Raw genomic sequence first — 17780 nt, forward strand, 5'->3', positions numbered from 1 at the left:
TACCCTTAGCAGAGCTTCTGTGCTTATAAACACCACCAGGTCTAAAACAAGTCCCCTCTGTATAGCATAATGGTGCTGTGACTCCAGCTAGACAAAGATCTGCTAAAAGCTTATACTACCCACTGAAATCATTCAAAATAGTTGCAGTTTTCAGCCTTGAATTTTAGCTTCAAATGTAGTGCATGTTTTAGTCTTCGGGTTATGATGTTCTCTGCTGGCTGAAGTAGAAAACCACTATGGAGTTGTATCTGACCAACCAGACCTCTCCCACTCCCCCTCTCACCCTTTTCCTAGGAAAATGGTATATCAATGATGCTTGTGTGCCTCTTACCTGCCATGCTGCTTGCATGTTTGTGTCAGTGCCATTCACAAAAGAAATAGCACACTTGCTGAATATGGTATAACTGGTTCATATCTGAAATGTTAACCTATGCTCAAAGGTTGTCACCTTTATTCTCATGTGTCATGCCAATAAGGTTATAAAAATTGGATTTGAGCAAGGCCTGGTGGAAACTAAGGGCTCAGCTGGTTAAGAGAGCTTGAGTAATTCATACACTGTCACTGTCACTGCAGCTGGGATTCTCTCTCCAGTGATCCTGATGCTTCTTTTCAAAGAAAACATTCTCTTGGGACAGAGAAGATCAGCGAGTATCTAAGGAAAAAGATGACCTTGGGAATTAGGGCATCACAACACCACCATGAAGCAGATCTGGACTAACATAACAGGTCCCAAATTACATTAAATACTCATATTTTCATTCCCATAAAACAATCATGTCCAAGATGAAAGAAACACTGAAATAAAACTACCAGAGGGAGAAACTTCAGCTCACTCCTGTCACTCAACCTCTGACAATCAAACACTCCCCCAGGATGTGCCACAGAGTGTGACAAGAGAGCTCATTGCTGCCAGGGCACTTGTGGGACTGACCCAGTCTCAGAGACCATGAACAGCGACTTCCCCAGCCTATGCTGCCAATGTTTAGGAGGATGTTTCAAGTCCCATGGTATTTGTGTTCCTGGAAGCCTGCATGAGCATAGCTTATTCCTGGCTATACCTGTGTTACAGGAATTAGTTAACGTTCTCCTGAAAAAGCTGGATTTTGCAGTATCTTTTTGTGAAGTAAGGGTGTGTTTCTCCCTGATTTTGCAGTCTGGTCAACGTCATTTGGATATTGTCTTTTTGTTTGGGCTGTTAAGAAGTGCTGTAAATAGTGATATATGAAAACAGCAGGAGAACATTAAGATTCTCATTTTCAAATGAAAGCATTGCTAGAACTGCATTAAGGTGGAATGCACTGGATTAGTAGCTGAAGGAAAAATTGATCTGATTCATCTCCTGTCAACTTTTTATTTTTATCTTGCACAGCTTAGAAGAAGTCTTTGTCAGAGCCTAGGACCTTGTTCTGTTGTTCATCAACAAATCCTCTCTAACCATCTGAGCAGTCTTCTGCAGTGTCCACACCCCACTAGGGAACCTGGAGAGCTTTCAGGAGGTAGTGGTCCATGTTACCTATTGCAGGACATTCTCTCACTCCTTGGTGTGCCTAACTGCTCTTGAGCAAATTCATAAGATATTTTTGGTCAGCATTCCTCCTTGTCTTTGCTAGTCTGCTATTTGACGTCTTTGGAATAGTCGTCCATGTAGCACCGTACCTTTAGGTACTGACATTTACATCCACTGGAATGTAAATCCATGGTGTTTGCAGAGAAAGTAACTTTTGGGTGAAAGCATCCCCGTTCAGTGTTCACAGCACGTACAACCTGTACATGGCAAGTCTCACAGCTGCCACCAAATCTACAGCCTGCCTCCTTCCTGCTGGAAATCTGGCTTTTCTCTCCCTGATATGAGCTCTTCTGCCACTGCTCAGCACCATCAATGCCAGTGACAGAAAGACTGACAGAGAGAGCAGTCTAGAAGCACAAATGGTCTGCAAGAGGGTGACAGCTGCCTGGGGGATTTGAGAGTGTCTCCTAACGTCAGGGAGATCAGCAGTTGATGGTATATATCCTTGTCCAAGCAGAGTTCTCTTCCATGAAGTAAACCCTTTACTTTTTGTTTAGTTTGTAGCAGAGACTGATTCTGCCACTTCTCTCTTCCAACATCCTCTTATTCCTCCACTAGCAACTGCCCTTTTTCCCCTGAGACTGCAGCAAGGTTTGCAGGAACAGAAAGCACACCTCACCCTTTGATGTCATTGCCTGTCCAGCTGCCTTCTGTCTCACAGGAGGTGACAGAAGGCTGATATTTGTTCTCATCCAGCAGCAGCATCTACCTCCATTACCTGGAGTTAGAAGACACTTTGCTGGCAAATATGCAGTGAGCAAGGTAGTGGGAAATGGGTGAAGAGGAGAGAGGATGAAAATTCATCACATCAAATAGACAAATGCATTGCATATCATTCTCACAAGAAATACACATCCATGAACACATCAAACACCACTTTGACCACATATATGCAGAAGCATAGGCTACATCCTGCACCTCATGCTGGAAATACACATATGCACCTCTTCCACCATGCCTCACACTGCATCAAATACGCATGTATCTTCACATGCTACACTGGCCACAGTACAAACATTAGCATTTTAAAACCCTGGCATGTCTTTAATTGTATCCCACACCATAGTGAATTTGCATACATTCCCATAATACACCAACAAAAAACATATGCTTCCTATGCCAGGCCGTATCACAGCAGTTATGCAAAACCATACCAGTCCAGCATATTCAGCTGTAGTGCTAGGTAAGCAGAAGGGATGTAATGGAGACAGTGATATATGCTACACACAGGATATAGTTCAGCTCCCCACACAGACAGCACATATGGAAAACACTGCAGAAATGAAAGAAAAAAGAGGATGGACACACACACAGAATGTGACACTTTACATGCCTGGAGTATAGCACATCTGGACAATTGAGAAAGAAATACAGCAAAACTTACCACACAGCTGTGCTCACAGGCTTTCTTCCAGCCCTTAGGATGACGGAAAAATACACCCCATGCAATAAATTGCATTCAGTGCAACTGGAGCCAACACTCATGTGGCAAAATAGGCCATAAAGAAGTGGAAATCAACAGGAAAACATAGGATGGAAAAAATGCACGGAGTAATATACAGTCATGGGCTTCAAGTGGTTACAGGACAATTTACATGGGCAAAAGGAGTGAGAAAGGAACCTGGAGTGATCAGAAGATACCTGCAATCTACAGCCACTAAACACCTGCCGCTTTTCTATGGAGTGCCAGGTCACAGGAAACCTTGGAGGAGAGGAGCCCACTACCTACAGCTGTACTTCAGAGGTGAAATAGTGGTCCCTCTTTATCATTTTCAAATGAAGATTAAAAATAGTGTCTGGAAAAGCAGGACCCTTCTGGTAGGGACTGGGATGGACTGGGAGAATAGGATGGAGGCAAAACTAGAGTATTGGCAATTTGTGAAGTGCAGATGGAGACGGTAGCCTTGCAGAGCAAGGTGTGGGAGGAGACTGGTGGAAGGGCTGCAGGATATGAGTGAAACTGGCAGAACTGTGTGGGAAGTGCAGCACTGGAATAAAAGAATGGCTCCAATGAAGGAGTGAAAAGATGTAGATGGCTTAAACTAATAGGAAATGTATTGCAGAAAAAATGTTCTTCTAGATCAGGTGTATGGTGGCTCCAACAGGTACTTGTGCATTCAGATTGCTGTAACTAGTAGTAGAATGACAACTGCACATAGAGCTCATCTGCAAAGCTGAGCATCTGGTGAGGCTGTGGTTATTTAACTACCTCTCTCTCCATCTAGTTCTTTCATGCATAGTCATTACTACAGCCAAGCTCCCTGGCATCACACACAAACGCTGTGGCAGGGTGAGGAAGTAAATAGTTGTCACAGGCGTGGTCCCTCTTTTTCTTAAGAGGTATTCTTGGCCCATGAGCAAAATAATCATATAGTCAAAGGAGTCAATCACCATGTACAGTCAATCACCATGCAGATATGAAGGGTGATAGAGCCAAGAGAGGGCTTCTCACCTCCAGGGTGAAGGCTTAGCGGGGACCTCATCATGGTATTCCAGTACTTTAGGCACTAAGGGTGCCTAAAAGAGGATAGAGGCTCTCTCTTCACAGAGAAGAAAACAGTTACAAGCTGCACCACGAGAGGTTTTGTCTCGATATAAGAAATAATATATATATATTTCTTTACAATGAGAATAATCAGCCACTGTAATAACTTCCTCAGGGATGTGCTAGAATTCCCATCACAGGGAGCTTTCAATAGTCTTGTGGAAGGGGTGCTAGATAATCTCATCTAGGCTCACTTTTCCCACAAAAGCCTGGGCCTGATGATCTTTCAAGGTCCATTCCAACCTGCACAGGTCTGTGGTTCTATTTAGGAGAGATCAACCTGAATATAGCAGGCAAATGCATTACTTAATAATGTAAGTGAAAATTATGTAATGATGCTAATTCAATTAGAATCTGAAATAAATATTTTTCAATTTTACTGTGGTTGTTCAGAGGTAACATTGGAATATTTCAGGTCTCATGCACATTTAATTTGGTCCAAGGGACATAAAACAGAAAAGGAGCAGTGATGGGTCTGATCATATTTGCTTTTCATTATTTTGGATTTATTTGGCATGTTTCATATGATAGTCATTAAAAAATACTGACCAATTCAGCCTCACAACAGCCCGGAAAGGTAGTACTTATTGTCTCCAACCTGCAGATGAGGAAACAGAGGCACAGAGATGTGAACTGTCTTGCTTTATGGCCACACAACAAATTAGAAGCAGAGTCAGTAAAAAAGAAAAAAAAAAAAGAAGAAGAAGAAGAAGAAAACAAACAACAAAAAAAGCCTTATTCCCCTCATCTCTAGCACTTCTAGTAACAGGATTATATCCACCAGACAGAAAATTTGAAACATGGATTCTGTATATCCCTATTATCTTTCATTAATGAAAGAAACTCCTCTTTACATTTGGGAACATAGCCACATAACATTTTGGTGTTCTGCCATTTGCAGACTGGAAAAGCTCTGATTTCTTTGCCAGAACCAGCAACAAGAAGGTAGCTCCTCTTCTGACATACTGCCAAGAAAACACTGCAGAATTGTCTTTGAGCAACAGCTCTATTCAAAGCTCTTTGATACATTTATCAGTGCCTTCTTTCTCTCAAACAAAATAACAAATCACAGTGCAAGCCTGGGGAAAAAAAAAAAAAAAAAGTGCATTTTCTTCTTGTCATTTGCATTTTGTCAGACTTTTTGGCAACTTACAAGTGTTTAGTGTCTGTTCTTCTATTCTATTATGGAGATGCTTCGTAAAATTTGCAAAAGGATTCAAATGATTTAAAAACCTCATAAAAAGTATACACAAGGTGAACTAGTCTAACCCAGGGCAAGTGAAACAGAAACCTCCTAGCTATCCTGGTTTTCAGATAACTGTTACAAGTATTTTCTTTTACAAACTTTTGTTTCAGTCAAATTACTGAAACATCCACTGTTTACGTAAGGTATTTATTTGTCTGCCTGATGGTGTGAAGGAGTTGTGAATCTCCAAAATGTAGAAAAGACATTGAAAAGTCGTCCTGCTGGACAGATTCAGTCATGTTACTGCAGGACCCAAGACACCAACATCAGTAGGATAAACAGCTACGAAGTCCAGAGGCTATAGCCAAAACTTGACTCTTCTGGGGTTTACACTATGAAGGAGAATATCCTTATCCTTTCAGGTAGATTTCACAAAAGCTCTGTTTTTTGAAACTACCGAAAGCATGAGTCAAATTAATATAGCCTCCCAATGTAAAGAGCAAGACTCTCTTTTGTCCAGCCCTGCATGCTGACTTTTGTACTGGTCTGTCATACATACCAGTGTAGGAAAAAAAAGTGTGAGGCTGTTTGGTACTAAAGCATTAGTCCCTGCTGCGTCTTTCTGCTGCTGGAATTCTGCACTGCAGTTTTTGCTGGAGAATCGGGACAGATGTCTGAGACATCTTTTTTCCCATTCAGTCCAGAAAGAGCATTGTATCCTCTCATAGGACAGCTAGGTGCATGGCTGGCTGTCTCTGCATATATGTTTGAAGGTACATGTGTGCTACGTGTGATGCTGTGCAAGTTAACAACAGTAATATATTAAAAAAAAAAAAAAAAAAAAGACTTCAAATGTTATTCCTTTCTTTCATGCAGTCTTTTGACCTTTTAACCCCATTAAAGACCACTCTTATTATTTCCCAGAAGGAAGGGAAAAAAAATGTGGGTTTGCTCCTTTCCAACCCACTTTTCATTTTGTAAATGTCCATCGTCTCTCCAACTTCTGCCATGCAAAGAGCATCACATCAGCATTGCTCACAGACATGTCAGCACAGAGAGCTAGGGTGGCAAGAACAGTAACTAATAAACTCCCCTGGAAAGGGAAGTAACAAAGAGCCTCGAAATGGAAGGGAAAAACATCAAAAGAGACATAAAGGACTTAGAGTGGAAGAAAATTTTGGATGCTTGATTCTGCTTTCACTGACACTACTGAACAATTTCATGTTAGCAGACTGCATTAGAAAGCAGAGACAAGACTCTGCTCTAAACTACATTCGTGGCACTGAGGTTGGTAGAGTTGCACAGAGGCAACTGACATTGATATCTTCGCTTGTCTGCAAGCACCAGCTTAAAGAGTCTCTCCTACTCCAGCAAAAAAACGTAATTTTAAAAAATAAAATAAAATAAAATAAAATAAAATAAAATTAGAACAGAACAAAATAAAACAAAATAAAATAAAATAAAATAAAATAAAATAAAATAAAATAAAATAAAATAAAAGTTTTCTTTGTGCTAAAGACAGTTCTAAGCAACTTTTGTTTTCCTGTTGACTGTAACACTTTTTTAACTTAGTCAAAAACACTTGCATTAAAATACTTGGGAGCTGCTTCAACCAAACCTGTGCATTATTACTAAATATTATTCAATTTATCTTTTGTACAAAGAGATACTAGTAGATTTCATAATTACCTAATTTCATTATTGTTTGCAAACAGAACCAGAACAACAGAATTAATTAGCTGGTCTGACCTACCTGTGTAGAAGATTTGAAGACAAACAACAATATACCAGTCAAGGAGAAATTTAAAAAAAAAAAAAAAAAAAAAAGGAATGATTTTAGCCTTTTTCTGACCCGATGAAGAAAAATGAAAGTAAAATATACATTAATTAAAAATACCAAGATAGAAGTCTGAAGAAATGTTATGTTTAATTGAAGGGAAGGTTTATTTCAAATAAATCATTTCCTGTTAGTTAATTGCTGTTGGTGAGCAACATTTTAAAGGTCCGAAGTGCCAAGAACTGTTAGGTCTGGCAGAATGCTGCTCGTTCACATCTGCTCCTGTAGGAAGCTGATAAGCAAGGAATATTTTATGCACATGATATTTTCTTTTACTTTCCAAAATAGCTGGAAAAAAAAAATAACACTCTCATAAGTTCTCAGCTGAAAATCAAGTTGAAAATTCCACTCCAAAATATAGCTGAGTATTGGAATAAGTGGATATTCCACACTTTTGATACCTAAAATGCTGGAAAAATTGAAGCTTCTTGTGTCCAAGAAAAAAAAAAAATCTGTTTCTGTCCAAAGGTGATTTTTTTTTTTTCTTAGTGGGAGGTCAAACTGAACCCTAGAAAGGTTTATGGTGGTAGTGTGCAAGTCCCCATCACAAATACTTTAGCATATTGGATGGTGCCAAACTCCATTCATATTTCACTTCCCATTTCAGCCATCATCATATATCAGACTGGAAAATGCTGTTGAGAAGTAATTAATATTGGATTTTAGACTGGATAGATCCCACTCTGTGACAACCAATTTAAAAGAATAAAAAGCAAGTCTGATGCCTCTGCTTTTGTGCTGTCAGCAGGGAAATGGTGCAAGATTTAGAAAGCAGGCTGGGAGATAGGTGTTAAAAAATGATCTGGGTGCACTGATATTTTATGACAGGTCTTATTGGCCAGCAAAGCATTAGATATGATCTGCTTGGCTAGGTGTGACACATGTCCCCATGTCAGGGTGTTTGCAGCCCTCAAACTCCTATTGAACACTATATCAGATTATTAACAGATGGCTGTTAACAGCTCCTGAGAGCTTCCCCCCTACATTTCCAAGCAACTACGCCTTCAGTGAAGATGTCTGCACAGCTTTAATTATCCAGGCCATCCAAAGAAGTCAGATCACACTGCAAAATTCTTTTCTGGCTTTGTGACACTTATTGTCAAATGAAATGGACTACAGCTACAAATCTTTACCAAAGAGTTGGATTTTCCACACTGTTTTTTTTTTTTCCCCTCCAGGGTTTTGTTTCCTGACACTAAATACACAGCAGGACTGCTTCAAATTATATGCTTTTGTAAGAAAAATTCAGCCCCTTTTAGGCTTTTAACATATTCCCAGCTTTCTAGAGCAGAAAGCTAATAAGGTTTCCACAAACCAAGTCATTAGGAGAGATCATCAGGTGGCATAGTGCTTGTATGTGTATTTGTCAAAATTAAAAATATATATATATTTAAAAAATCAGGGTTTAGGTGTCAGTCTAACAAAATTGGAAAAAAAAAAAAAAAAAGCAAGTAGGTCATGGACTAGTTTCTCATCTTGATGTCTGTGGCAACACGTTTTAACAATACCCAGGTAACCACTTTCAAAAACAGAACTATACTTTTGTAGCTTTTCTTTTGTGACCACCCTCCCCTGGATTAGCATCTTTTCTTAATATAACATCATCTTTATCACACGAATGCCTTCTTAAAATGCATTTGATCTCTGTGCTTCCTGAAGAACTGGGTACTGATGGTCACATTCTGTTTCTGAATTTCTGGAGGACTTGTTAGTGTTAGGTCAGAGGTTGGACTGGGTGATCTTGGAGGTCTCTTCCAACCTAGACGATTCTGTGATTCTGTGATTCTGTGAATGCAGCATGTTCTTTCCCCGTCCCCTGATGCCCAGTGAAGCAGCTCAGCAGTGCACAATGTCTTTACAGCAAGACTGTGCCAAAATATTATTTTTGTCTTAGAATGTATAAATATCAGCTTTCCTTCCAGAGCCCAAGTAATTTCCCACCCCTACAGTGCTGTCAGTATAATTTGTGGATCTAATAGTTGTGGTAAAGACACAAGTGCTAAAGTGTGGTAAAGGCACAAGTAACTCAGACCCATTCCTTTCATTCCTCAGGCTCTACAGGGAAAACGGGTAAGAAATTTCATGTGTTGAGAAAAGACTGATATATTCATGAGGTGTTGTCATACATATTAAACAGTAGAGTGCTCCTAAAAGGCTGCAACAACACCCAGATGAGAGGCATTTACATGCCCAGAATCCTGCCTGGTTTTCTTTATGTTCTACTGGGGAGAAATACAGAAAACAACAGTATTTATCAGAAGGTATTTGAACCACCTTTACTATGTCTCTCACATGCTGTATTAGTTTCTGTAAGTCAAAATGAATAGCTATTAAAGAAAACCAGTGAGCACAAAGGAGTACCATTGCAAAATGTTTATTAATTACTTTTGAATTGATTATACTTTTAAAGTAAACTCCTTTTGTATCTATATGATAAGCACAGTCACAGAAGGGCTCTCTGATTGGAGAGTAACTTTCAGTGTGTGGAGTAGGGCCGAAGATGCTGTTTATTCTGTACTGTAAGGTACAAAAATCTGGAAAATTGCTGAAATGCCTGCTGAAATTTTTAAAATTTTCCCAAGGTGACTGAGATGAACATTTTGAAAAGCAGAGAGGCTACAACTGCAGTAGGATTTTTTTCTTAGGTATGTTGTATCCCTCAGCCTTAGTCTCAGTAGCATGATTTTCTCTGCTTATTGTGGGGCTTGCCTTAGAAAGCCTTTGTTCACAAATATGAGCTAGTTCTTACGTATAGCGAAAGGAACAAGGTTCTTCTGTTCTGAAAGCAGCTTGGTGTCCTATGCAATCCTGTTTCATTTGAAATCTGAAATTGGAATCAGGAATCAAATATAACTTTTATATTCTGCTACAAAAGGCACATTAAGAAATGGTACATTGTTTGCTTCTCTAGGTAGGCCTAGTTGTCTTGGAGTTTATAGGGATTCAGCATGCAAAGAGCAGATGGGAGAGCCATACCAGGCTCTGCTCCTTCACAGAAATCTGTATACAGCAGAGAAAAAAAACAGTTGCAGTTAATATTCTCCAAAGAGCGAGCCCAAGAATTGTCATTGCTGCTGTAGTTTGCACTACATAATACATCCCAGGATTGCTTCATAGCCCTGGAAATGGGGGCTAGTGGGCACAGAGGGTAAAGCCCGTCAAAAGGAAGAATTTATGGTCATGGTACTGCGAGCTGGGGAAGACAAAGTGGTGACAAAGGAGAAAAATAAGAAGCAGGACAAAGACCATATCAGTGACACTCTGCTGATTGATGTATGTAGGCCGGGGACTTTGGAGAATTTTCTAGACTCCCAGTCACTGAAAGGAAGTATACAGTCTGTCTAAGGAAAGCTTCAGGCATCCTGAAACAAGGATTTCCTTTTAAACAAATACTCCTTTGACATAAAGAAATCTAGTTATGTTTCCTCTTATGTGTTCACTTAACTCTTCAACAGCGACTAAGCTCCCAGCTCTACACGATGCATTGCACATTCCGATAGTATGCATGTCTTCATTTTCTACAGCAAACACTAAGGTCAATGGTGTTGCCAACCATTCCATTCAGGGAAGTGGTTGAGTCACCATCTCTGGAGGTCTTCTAAAGAAACGTGTAGATTTAGAACTTAGTAGCATGGTTTAGTGGTGGACTTTAGTACTAGGTTAAAAGTTGGGCTAGATGACCTTAGAGGTCTTTTCCGAACTGAATGATTCAATGGTTTTATGATTCTATACTCACCTTCTCGCTTTGCTGCTTTGGATGGTGGGTGAACTACCTGGTAACAGTACCCTGCATGTCATCATCGACAATGTGATGATCCCCACATTTCCCCCATGGCACTCTGCAGAGATTCACCATTTCTCTCTGTTTACACCTCACAGAGTGTACTCTGAGCAATAATGTGTTGCCACCCCCTGAAACCTCTAAATCTTGGTGACACTGATTTCTTTATGGGGAAAAGGAAATGCTAGCAGCTTTCTGAAATCCTGTGGGGGAACAAACAATATCTCACACCTCATTTTTGGTAAATAGAACCCAGGGAAAGGGCCGTGAGCGGTGAGTCCAGGACAGAGACATTCTCTTCTGATTTAACTAATAACGTTCAATTAAAAGCAGTACTTACTATATAAATTCTGACCTAGGGCTCTTCAACAAAAGTCTCACCTTGCAAGCCTATGAAAGGTCCTATGAAAGGCTACAGATATCACCCCTACAACATTCTCATTTTGCAGCAAAGGAAGACTTCTGAACAGAAAGAAGGACTCACTCACTTTACACACCTATCAAACTAACCCCAAACAAGCTCTCTGGCAGAGCAACACATTTCAAATTTCACAACATGAAACAAAACAGTTTGCTGCTGCTTTTACCAGCACTCCTATACAGAAAATTTTGCAGACGAGATTCTTGGGGAAACACGGCCTCATTGAAATCAATGCAAAAAGCACCTTATAAAAAACACATACTTCTAAAGCCACTTTTATAAAGTCTTATACAGTTCCTATCACAGCTTCAAGGTGTAGAAATAATAATATGAATTCTATTTATGAAATAATTTATATTGTAATGATACTAATGTTATGGTGTAATAATGCAAGGGCCTTATGATCTGTGAAAGTGCCTAGAATTGTCTGAATCCTGTAAAAAAGTAGTAGAATATGTACTTAAGTGGATTTTGTCAGAATTCCTTGTAAAATTATTTGCTTTATTATTAAACTATGGATGGAAGGTGACTGTACTGAAATGTCTTGGAATAAATTATGCAGCCCTACAGTATTGTTGAATTAAAATTATTGAAATATGAAGTAGTGCTAATATAATGTAGAACGAAGTTTAGGAAAGAAAAAACAAAATAAAACAAGTAAACCAAACCAAACCAAACCAAACAAACAAACACGAAGTTTTGGTTTAAGAAAATGCAATGATGGCCAAGTTCCAGCAGGTGGCAGCTGAGTACGGGTTTTTGAGTCAGAAGCGGCCCCCTCGGCTCCCAGGCGGGGGACAGCTTTTCCTTCCCACCGGGCTCAACAGGGAACCCAGGGTTTCCAGAGAGGAGCTATACAGCATGGACCTTCGCTCTGCACATCTTTGGAGGGACTCACCTGCAAGACTGCAAATAATCTTGCCTGTTTTCGCTGCAAACCTCGTACAGGATTTATTGGACTCAAAAATACTACAGTCCCCATTCTACAAGACAGATGGGGAGAGACTCTTTATAAGGGAGTGCACCAATACGACAAGGAATAATGGCTTTGAAGTAAAAGTGATTAGATTTAGTTTAGATATAAGAAATTCTTTCCTATGAGGGTGGTGAGGCACTGGAGCAGCTTGCCCAGAGAAGCTGTGGATGCCCCATCCCTGGAAGTGTTCAAGGCCAGGCTGGATGCGGCTTTGGGAAACCTGGTCTGGTGGAAGGTGTCCCTGCCCATGGCAGGGGGTTGGACCTGGGTGATCTTTAAGGTCCCTTCCAACCCAAACCATTCAAAGATTCTGTGATTCTATGACTAACTGAAATCTCCCACAGTTTAGATTGCTAGGTAGTGTCTATCTGCATTACTTTCCCTGAAGGGGCAAATGAAAGGTATCTTTTAAATTGGCACTGGAGCAAAATGAGCAACCTAAAACAAATGCCAGTTTTACAAACCTGTTTTTTTTCAACTGTTTTATTTCTGAGTACAGAGTTACGGTTATAATTTCATTACCACGGTAATGTAAATATAGGGATTGTGTTCTCTTTAAATGTGGATTTCTATGTTGCTTTATTAATTTTGAATAGCAAACTTCAGACATGCAAATTAGTAGTAAAAAAACTCAAACATACAGATTATATATCACAAATTTCCACAGGTTTTCCTTGGCTTGCCACCATGGTGTAGCTACACTTCATTTTGTGCTTATGAAGTAAACTTTCCCAAACTGATACTCACCACTTCACTATGAAGACAGTGGATGTAGTGGGGGGAAATTTGATTACATAGATTTCTGCAGGCAAAGCACTAAGTGTTTTGATGTTATTTATAAATTCTTTCAAAGGCATGAAGCTTTTTTTTTAAAAAAAAAAAATCAGAGAAAAAATATGAGTGAGAGCTCGCTTGATTTCTAATTCTTGGTTTGTTCCTAATATAAACAAAGTACAGCAGAAATAACTGGTAGTTCACAGAATCACAGAATTGTAGGGGTTGGAAGGGACCTCGAAAGATCAACCTGCCAAAGCAGATTCCCTACAGCAGGTTGCCCAGGTAGGCATCCAGACGGGCCTTGAATATCCCCAGAGAAGGAGACTCCACAACCTCCCTGGGCAGCCTGTTCCAGTGCTCCATCACCCTCACTGTGAAGAAGTTCTTTTGCATGTTGGTGTGGAACTTCCTGTGCTCCATTTTGTGGCCATTGCCCCTTGTCCTGTCCCCACAAACCACTGAAAAGAGGTTGGCCAAATCCCTCAGGTATTTATACACATTGATGAGATCCGCCCTCAGTCTTCTCTTCTCAAGGCTGAACAGACCCAGGTCTCTCAGCCTTTCCTCACAGGGGTGATGCTTCAGGCCCCATGTCATCTTCGTGGCCCTCCTCTGGACTCTTTCCAGGAGATCCCTCTCTTTTTTTGTAGTGGGGAGCCCAGAACTGGACACAGTACTCCAGGTGAGGCCTGACCAGGGTAGAGTAGAGGGGGAGGATCGCCTTCCTTGACCTGATGGCCACGCTCCTTTTAATGCACGCCAGGATCCCATTGGCCCTCTTGGCCACCAGGGCACACTGCTGGCTCATGGTCAACCTGTTGTCCACATGGACTCCCAGGTCCTTCTCTGCAGAGCTCCTCTCCAGCAGGTCATCCCTCAGCCTGTACTGATACATAGGGTTGTTCCTTCCCAGGTGCAGGACTCTACATTTGCTCTTGTTAAACTTCATTTGGTTTCTTCCTGCCCATCTCTCCAGCCTGTCCAGGTCTTCCTGAATGGCAGCACAGCCTTCTGGCGTGTCGGCCACTCCTCCCAGCTTTGTGTCATCGGCATACTTGCTGAGGGCAGACACTATTCCCTCATCAAGGTCGTCGATGTAGATGTTGAACAAGACTGGACCCAGCACTGACCCCTGGGGAACACTGCTTGTTGCAGGTCTCCAGCCAGACTCTGCAACACTGATCACCCTCTGAGCTCGGCCAGTCAGCCAGTTCTCAACCCACCTTACTGTCCACTCCTCTATCGCACACTTTCTCAGCTTTGCTAGCAGGATGTCATGGGAGACAGTATCAAAAACCTTGCTGAAGTCAAGGTAGATGACATCCACTGCTCTCCCCCCCATCTACCCAGCTGGTGATGCCATCATAGAAGGCAACAAGGTTGGTCGAGCACAATTTCCCCTTGGTGAATCCATGCTGACTACTCCTCATAACTTTCTTGTTCTAAGATGTGTATTAGTCATTAAAATTGATTCGATCAAAACACCCATTATTGCCAAACCAGTAGATGATTCTGAGGAAATAGATTTTGTTTCCTGATATATTCTATAATATGAAGATAGATTAAAGAGTATAATAGAAAACTGTCTTGTTCTAGAGTGGTTGGCGATTCATCCTCTTATCAGTATTCAGACGACAGAGCTTTGTCCTACTCAAAATCAGCTTCAGACGTATCTTATTGCTAACTGGCAGAGACTGACAAGTTTGTGTTTGAAGAGCTTGAAAAAGGGACATATTCCTCTACCTTAGAAGAGGATACTTGGTCACATGTTGTAAAAAATTCTACTTCAAGCTCATATTTGATTTGTCTTGTCATGCTGGGTTTCATTCCATGCTATACAATTCCCAGGATCTCCCTGGTGATAAGTATTTGTGGGAGTGTAGCCATGGGGGTCGACAAGTCCCACGGTTGGTGATAACATCGGACTCTTAACGATGAGGCCATCAGGAATGTAAAGAGTTTAGAGGGAACAAAGAAGGGTGATTCGGGAGACGCCTTGCTGTCTTGGGTTGCTTGTTCTCCAGCCGTTAAGGCATGGAAATTGCTGGTGTTTGCTGTTGCCGGGCAAAGCTGTTGACCAATGAATAGTGAGTGGAAAAGTACTGCTGTGGGGCGAATGGGATAAGAAGGGAGCCTGTCCTCAATAAAGATGAAGTTATGTCCTCAGTAAGAGAGATGAAGTTATGCCCTCAATAAGAGAGTTGAAGTTATGTCATCAATAAAGCAGTAGCAGTTACTGATCCTAAGAGAACCCTGGTGTCCGTGTGGTCCATTACGCCTCAAGTATTTACTGAAACCGAGCTGAATGTTTACACATTATGTCTGCACTAAGCATTTACAGTATAGAAAATGGTAAATAGTTATTACAGATTAATAACATTATATACCTTTTTCATCTGTCATAAGGAGAATCTTATCAGTGTATCTAAATACCTGAAGGGTGTAAAAACTAAACAAAAACCAAACCAAAACAAAACCACTGGAATGTGGAGCCCCTATCCTTGAAGATATTCAAAACCCAACTGGACAATGGCCTTTGCAACCCATTCTAGCTGATCCTTTGAGCAAGGCAGTTGGACTGGATGATCTCCAGAGGTGCCTTCCAATCCCAACTATTCTGTGATTCTGTGACAAGTAGTGAAATTTCAATATGAAAGAGAAGATGAAGGTTGAATGGAACAGACATCTACAGCAATTTTGGAAATGCAGATAATCCAGAGTCCTTCAATACAAGAAATTGTCATCTACTGTAAGGAGCTCTCTGGACTTAGGAAATTAAAATGGGCTTTAGGTTGCTCTGTCTTGTGCCATTGAAAAGATCTAAAAGAGATATTTTTCATCCTAAAGATCTACTCCTCCTCCCTCACTCCATTTTGTGCTACGTGTGGTTCAAGGATCTGGCAAATCTACTCCAGTTTCCAGCACAATTCTGTATGAGTGTGCTGTGGAATGTTACTGAGATGTTTTCATAGAAAGAGTTAGGAATCTGTTGCTTTCAATATTTCAAACTCAGCCAGACAAAGAATGTAGCAACTGTAATATAAACATCTCTCTGGGAGCAAAACAAGCTAGTACATTTATTTCCAAGTAATTATACCAAGCACTTTAACTCACAAAATCGAAATCAATTTTGCATACAGCAGAAATCATATAAAGGATGAACACTGACTTGAGGAAGAACTTTAGTCCTATTTTACAAATCTGAGGCCCCTTCTGGACAGATGCTTGAGGGAAGCGTCAGACTTATCATACTCCTCAGCAAGCTGGATCTAAATTCTGCCCCCAAGCCCCTGAATTCTTTACTGTTCTGTTGCAACTGACCGCACAATCTAGGGCAAGATATTCTTCATTTAAAACATGGATTTTTGAAACAAATTTGAATATAGAAGGCAGGATTATATTCAATGAAAGGTTTTATTCTTATAAATCAATATAAGAAATTAAGTAATTAAACTGATTCAAACATAATGAAGCTAAATGTTGTCTTCGAGAGTATTTCTGTGCAGAAATTACAAAATTCAAAAAGTGTAGGTTACAGATAATTCAACTTGTCTCTGGCTCCTCTGTCTCGTCATGTAGTATAAACCACATCAAATCCACAATTTGAAAAGACAGCAATAGCTTACAGAAAATGTTTCTTTTGAAGATATTAACTTAAACAGTCAGGAACTATTAGCTTCACAGAAAGATTTGTTGCCTGAATAGATTGCTCATATGAAGGAATGACTAATAAGAATGGCAATGAGGAAAATCTAAGTGCTTCTCTTTCAGGGGTCTGGAACACATGTTCTGTGAGGAGCGGCTGAGGGAACTGGGGTTGTTTAGGCTGGAGAAGAGGAGGCTCAGAGGAGACCTCATTGCTCTCTACACCTCCCTGAAAGGAAGGTGTGGGGAGCTGGGGGTCGGCCTCTTCTCACAGGTAACTAGCGATAGGACTAGAGGGAATGGCCTCAGGTTGCACCAGGGGAGGTTCAGGTGGAAATGAGGAGACATTTCTTCTCAGAAAGAGCAGTCAGGCACTGGGACAGGTTGCCCAGGGAGGTGGTGGAGTCACTGTCCCTGGGGGGGGTTCAAGGAAAGGTTGGACCTGGTGCTTAGGGACATGGTTGGTGGGTGACATTGGTGGTAGGGGGATGGCTGGGCCAGATGATCTTGGAGGTCTTTTCCAACCTTAATGATTCTATGATTCTATGATTTATGTCATAATGACATTTCTTTCGTGTGACTCAGCAGAGAGGCCTGCTTTGCAACATTTCCATAGGTTAAAAACCTATGTAAAACCCCTGTTGCTGTTTTTTTTTGTTTGTTTTTGTTGTTGTTGTTTGTTTAGTTGTTTTTGTTTCTTTTTTGTTGGTGGTTGTTTTTTGTTTTTTCTTTTTTTCTGTTGTAGATTTTGCTTATTTCAGACTCAAGATTTCTAGGAATAGGATAGGATAAGATAGGATAGGATAGGATAGGATAAAGTTTAATTCATTCAGAAGGACCTACAAAGATCATCTTTCTTTCTTTCTTTTTCTTTCTTTCTCTTTCTTTCTTTCTTTCTTTCTTTCTTTCTCTCTCTCTCTCTCTCTTTCTTTCTTTTTCTTTCTCTTTCCTTCTTTCTTTCTTTTCTTCTTTTTTCTTTCTTTCTTTCTTTCTTTCTTTTTCTTTCTTTCTTTTTCTTTCTCTCTCTTTCCTTCCTTCCTTCCTT

Source organism: Cygnus olor, chromosome 1 (genome assembly GCF_009769625.2).
Source record: "Cygnus olor isolate bCygOlo1 chromosome 1, bCygOlo1.pri.v2, whole genome shotgun sequence".
In the NCBI taxonomy this organism is placed as follows: domain Eukaryota; kingdom Metazoa; phylum Chordata; class Aves; order Anseriformes; family Anatidae; genus Cygnus; species Cygnus olor.